Genomic DNA, 6,371 nt, shown 5'->3' with positions numbered 1-6,371 from the left:
ATGTGGTGTCGCTCAGACGCCCGACTGTGGCATTTCTTTTAAAGCCCTTATGTGGTGTCGCTCAGACGCCCGACTGTGGCATTTCTTTTAAAGCCCTTTATGTGGTGTCGCTCAGACACCCGACTGTGGCATTTCTTTTAAAAGCCCTTTATGTTGTGTCGCTAAGACGCCCGACTGTGGCATTGCTTGTTATTTATTTCATAAATTTTAATACTACTATGTTATTGCATTTTTATAAATAACTTGCTTGCACACATCAGTGTTTTATTTATCTTTTGTGACTGACGTCATGAGCATAAAATATTTTCAGCACATCATTGTTATATTATACCTGCGTTCATAATGTTTGCGAGTACATTCAAAGTACTCACTGGGTTGTCCCTGGCTATTGTCTTGGCCAGATTTTCTTGCACGGAGAGGAGCGACGCGATGACAGCCCCGGAACCTAAGCAACGGAGATACCAGCCTCGCGGAGATAGGAGTTAACCTGGTCAGCTGTTCCTGTGGGAATTGGAGTCCCATAGACACTGATGATCCACAAACCGCTTCCGCCATCAACCACTAGAAACCATTTGTTGTACTCACAGGCCAGAATGGCCTTGTACTACATATTTTGTTTTCTGCTTGGAATTTCTGTATCAAGTTGGAGCCTCATCAGCTAATAGTAATCCTGGGGCTGATGAGCACGACGGTCTTTTCTGGAAATTTATACCCGGAAAACCGGTCGTGACAGACTTGGTATCATAGCCAGGCTGACCATTGGCTAATCCTATCTTAGCCAGGTCAAAAAACTTAGGCAAACCAACCCACCAGACCTTAACCAAACCCCAGCCAAGCTTCTCGTGCAAGATAGCCACACAGTAATCCCGACACTTTTGGCAGTCGGTGCCCAACCTATCAGCCTAGCCTGTCGATCGCACACCAGTGACCGATGGCAAAAAAGAAGTCTCATTTGCAAGCGTGCGAAGGAAGACTCCGTTTCCTTTTTCTATAAAAGGGCACGCTAGCCCCAAACCAGCACAGCACAGCCTCTACCCCAAACCGAGCCACAATACCTGGTCCCGTCGTGCACAACGAGACCACAACAACCGACCTTGGAGGTTTTGTGACCATACTCGCAAACCTCACCCGTCGTGTCTATGCGTTGGAAGAGTATTTAACCCAGCACATGATGGGTTATCTCCAGAGTCTCGCAGATTTAAATCCTCAGATCGCCATCGGCAGATCACTGAGGCCCGACCAGGAGAGACACATTCATCGTCTAGTCAATCCACTTTCCCCGATAGAAGAAGAGTATATCCCTGTGACAGAGACATTTTCTCAGGACCCCACCTAGTTACCGTTTTCATTTTAGACGTCACTACTGTATTTATTATTTCAGCATTTATTATTGCGTCATATCTTATACATGGTACCTCAAATTTGTGCGACGAGTCGAGTATGTACTTTCTACTTATGTGAGTGGTTGTCTTCGTGAATAACCTGTGTAACTGCGGAAAAAAAATCCTCGAGTGAGATTTCCTTTCCCTGAGTTGCCGCATCGTATAATTTCTCACGGCATGGATTATTTTATTTCACGCAGCACCACGGCAGCAGCCTCACAACCACATTACATGGGCACATACACCGCTTGCAAAAAAAATTGCGACGGTGTTGCATGTAACTAAGCACCCCGTACAACAGTTAGCACCCGGCACACCCCACCTACTCCTCATGATTACCGCCACCACGGAGAGCCAGCACTCGAGCGGCAGCATCACGGCAATCATCAAGGATCATCACGCACAGGAGCACGGAGAGCCCCAGCACTGCCGCCAGCCCCCCGCACAACAGGATCACGTACCAGTCCGGCACCACCTCCGCCATTAGAGCCTCATCTCGAGCTCCGGCCAGCAGAAACAGAGGAGAAGAAGAGAGAAGGAGGAGCGAGGCCAGGTGTGAGGAAGAAGAGGAGAACGTCGCGGTCATTTTATAGCTCGAGCTCGGTGTACGGTGGGCGAGGTCCACCAGCGCCGCTCGTCGCCCGATCACCGGTGTTCGGAGGCGAATCCGCGAGCAGTGCCGACAGCGCACTGGCCCGCGAGGTGAGTGCACACTGCACTGGCAGCAAGCACGCCGCGCACTACCACAGTACGGCCTAGATGCCCTACGCGCTAGACGTCGCCGGTGGAGAAAGCCGGGAAAGCGCGCGGGAGAGAGGAAGAAGAGAGAGCCATAGGAAGAAGGAGAGACTGACAATGGGCCCCGGTCCCACCTGTCAGCCAGAGAGAGCACTATGCTCTCGGGTACGACCAGCGTATTGTTAAATTTAGAATTTATTCTAAATTCACGGCGTCCCGCGTAGAAATCGCTCGTTTTCATAAGCATGGATTTTTCCACACAACGCCAGTACCACACTGTAGTTACTCACCACTTATTGCCCTCTCACTGTAGCCTCTTTTACCGCCTGTGTAAAATGACCTTTTGACCAAGTAAAAGTATTTTTTGTTTTACAACGGCTCTTAACAAATCTCGAGGACGAGATTTTTTTAGGGGGGTAGTATTGTAACACCCCAAAAATTTAACCAGGTTTTAGTTATTAAAATTTTGCCAAGAGTTTAAAATTTTTTCCCGCAAGAATATATCTGTTGATTTCAAAACTTTTCTTTTAATATTAAGGAGTTTTTCCCAAGTGGATCCTTCCAAAACATATTGGACTTATTTTCCCTCTCATTTTAAAAAAAAACATCTCTCAATTAGTAGATTTATTTATTAAATTATTTCACCCTGAGCTTTATTCATTAAATGACTTGTTTTAAAATTTGGAGCTCTTTTTGAACTACAACCATTTGATATATTTATCTAAAAATCCAAAAAAAAATTGGAGATGTCATATGATGTCTCTAAATCACTTTTGATCAATAATATATTTAATTCATTGCATATTTTGAGTGCTACACCTGTTTTCCCTTCTCTGGTCCAGTGGACAATTTTGCACTACAACCCTTTTAAATATTTCTTTCTATCCTCCACCGAAATTATGGGATGTCAGTAGGAGCATATCATTCCATTATATGCAAAAATCCAGGGATGTTCTTTGAAAATTTTGAGTGAAACAACCTCATCTTCATTCTGGTCCAACATGATGGTTTGTACAGCAACCATATTCTTGCTTACTCTTTGGCCCTAGATTCTTTTCCCTACTTGTAGTCCTCCATGCTAAACCCCTAAGTCCAGGAGCATGCACTCATTGGATCATTTCTGCTTCATGAAATAATGCCCTTCACCTCCTGTCCAGATTTGAAGTTCTGCAAAACTTGCACTAGCAAGTTTATGCTTTTCACCAACTAACCTCACCACCCTCTTGTGCATCCAAAGAGACTTCAATCTGGAAGATTTGGCCACCCCAAGAAATGCCTAAGTGCTCTTGGCATTTTGTCAAACACTCTGTGGGCATGAACAGTTTTGGCATGATTGTAACTTTGTGTTGTGAACTTTCCCATCTGTCCAAACCAAGTTGTCTAGTAGCCTTCTATATGTCCCTAACCTAGGCCTGTGGATTTTCATTAGATTTCTAGCAACTTGGGTCGCCCTGGAATTTCGTTGAACGAGTGCCGTGCACGCCCAGAGTGCGAGCAGAGCGCGCGTTTTGCACGTGCTCGCGCCCGAGCCAACTCACCCCCCTGGATAAGTTTCCCCGAGCTCATCCAAATCCTCTCCCTCTCGCCACGTCACGCTAGAAGCCCCGACCGCCTCCTCGCCCCCTGCAGCGTAGCCATAAGCTGCTTGGCGGCACGCCTGCGGCCGCATCCGCCACCGCCATGAGCAGCACCGCCCAAGCCACCAGCACTTGCCACCTGCCTCCTGGAGCAGTGCGTGCAAATCCACAGCATCGTCCTCTAGCACTCGTCGCCGCCACGACGCCCTGCGGCTACAGAAAGACGGTCGCCGACGAGCTCATCCGCGGCCGCCACTGAACCGACCTTGTTGCTCTATAAAAGGAGGCATCCGAGCACGTTGCGTTCGCGAGGCAGCCTCAGCGTGCTCCCATAATGCTTCTGTGACCGCCAATCAACCCAGGGAGGCCTCCTTCCCCATCTCCGGCAACTACGGCCGCCACCACTGCCTCGTTCACTCCAGCGCCACCAGGGCCTCCCCCTCCCTACACTCTACACCAGGAGCTTCCTCTCCCTCCCGTGAACAGATCCCCCTACTCAATTTGGTTCGGGAGCCATCGCCGCCACAAAACCACTTCGCCACCGAAGCCTCCTCCGCCGCGAAGCTCGCCGCCGGCAGCTCCCTCCGTCCCCACCTACCTAACGACCACCGGGAGGACCGCCCTAGAGTGGCGGATCCATCCCTGCCCTCGGGGCCCCGTGAGGAGCCGCCAGTCGCCGGCGACGATCGTCGGGGCTCCGCCTCCGCTCGGGACAAAGGAAGGAGAGGGAGAAAGACTAGTCAAACCTGACTAGTGGGCCCCTTGGACCCACTGTCAGTGACCCTCCTCGCCGCCACGCGTGTTAAGTGAAAGTGTAAAAACCCCAAGTACGTTTCTCCCGCTTCGAAAGCGTAATCCCCTCTGAAACGTTTTTTCTTTTTCTGTTTTATTTAAAACCAGATTTGACCTGAACTTTGACTGGTTATATCTTTTTAAATATAACTCCAAATGAATTAATTCTTTTTCCTACCTCTCTCAAATATTGTCTAGTTTATTTTAAGATTTATTTGAAAAAAATTCAGAACAACTTTTTGTGCTATTTTTATTTTTTGTGTTGATTCAAATTTATTTAAAATAGGACCTTGAAGAGAGAGAAGAAACTTTCAAAAGTTTTGAAGTGCACCCTGCCTTACCACACATTGAAGGCAAGCATTCTGAACCCCGGCATAATATTTTTGTGTGTTCGATGACTCGTTTATAACATCACCTCACTTCGGAGAAACTTTTTATTTCATGTGACATGATCATATGCATGGGTGCATGTTATTGATTTCCATGCTGTTGGAAATGAACACACTTGTGATGATAATCACCCTCCTGTGCCTTGCATGCATACCGGCAGGAACCCGGGAAAACCTCTGCCTTGGGTAGGCATGAGTTTGTCGCCGGTCTCCGTCGGGACGGTTATGTCTGGTATGGCTTGGCAAGGTGATATGAGCGGTGACTCTGTTGGTTGAAATATATTTCGTTGTGCTAATCATGCAGGGAATAATTAAACCTCCTGAGTCGACCGTAGATCGAGTCTTGTTCCAGTAACCCCCATACTTGTTTCGTACTACCACTCGTCTCTACAGCAAGTAGAGTACGGTTCAGTAAGTTGTCAACCTCTTTCTAGCACACACCGTACAGAGAGGCCAGGGTGGAAGATACCGGTTGTAGCTGGTAGGCAGGCCACCTGGTCCAGGGGCATGGGTGTTTCCGGTTGGGACCGAGAGGGGGGCACCCCTTAGAGCGCGCGGTATAAATTTGATCCCATGCTACGCGAGGTTGTAGCCTCCCCACTTAGAGTTTTGCTTGACAGGTGTCGTGGGTGATTCCAGACACCGGTGAGTTAAGCTGGTGTGTGCAAGTTAGGTGTGTTTTCAACAAAAAGACCGTAGACGGAATTAGTCCCGATGGACTAAAGAAATCCGTTACTCGTGGGTAAAGAGTACACCCTCTGCAGATATTAAACCTATTCGAATAGCCGTGTCCATGGTTAAGGATTACAGTCTGGGATGGGTCAAGTGTCGGTCTTAGTGTCGGTCTTCGGAGGTGAAACTGTTAACCAGAAATGGAATTACTACTTGTGACTTGTGATAATTATGATTATTATTATTGTTGACTAACCGTGATATTATTGTTATTATCGAGTATCTCTGGGATGGTTCTACCTCCGGGATATTCACTATGATTGTTTATTTTAAAAGCCCTTTATGTGGTGTCGCTCAGACGCCCGACTGTGGCATTTCTTTTAAAGCCCATTATGTGGTGTCGCTCAGACGCCCGACTGTGGCATTTCTTTTAAAGCCCATTATGTGGTGTCGCTCAGATGCCCGATTGTGGCATTTCTTTTAAAGCCCTTTATGTGGTGTCGCTCAGACGCCCGACTGTGGCATTTCTTTTAAAGCCCTTTATGTGGTGTCGCTCAGACGCCCGACTGTGGCATTTCTTTTAAAAGCCCTTTATGTGGTGTCGCTCAGACGCCCGACTGTGGCATTTCTTTTAAAGCCCTTTATGTGGTGTCGCTCAGACACCCGACTGTGGCATTTCTTTTAAAAGCCCTTTATGTGGTGTCGCTAAGACGCCCGACTGTGGCATTGCTTGTTATTTATTTCATAAATTTTAATACTACTATGTTATTGCATTTTTATAAATAACTTGCTTGCACGCATCAGAGTTTTATTTATCTTTT

The sequence above is a fragment of the Triticum dicoccoides genome, chromosome 3B, assembly GCF_002162155.2.
Source record: "Triticum dicoccoides isolate Atlit2015 ecotype Zavitan chromosome 3B, WEW_v2.0, whole genome shotgun sequence".
NCBI classification, from domain to species: Eukaryota; Viridiplantae; Streptophyta; class Magnoliopsida; order Poales; family Poaceae; genus Triticum; species Triticum dicoccoides.
Note: the sequence above shows the minus strand (reverse complement) of the source record.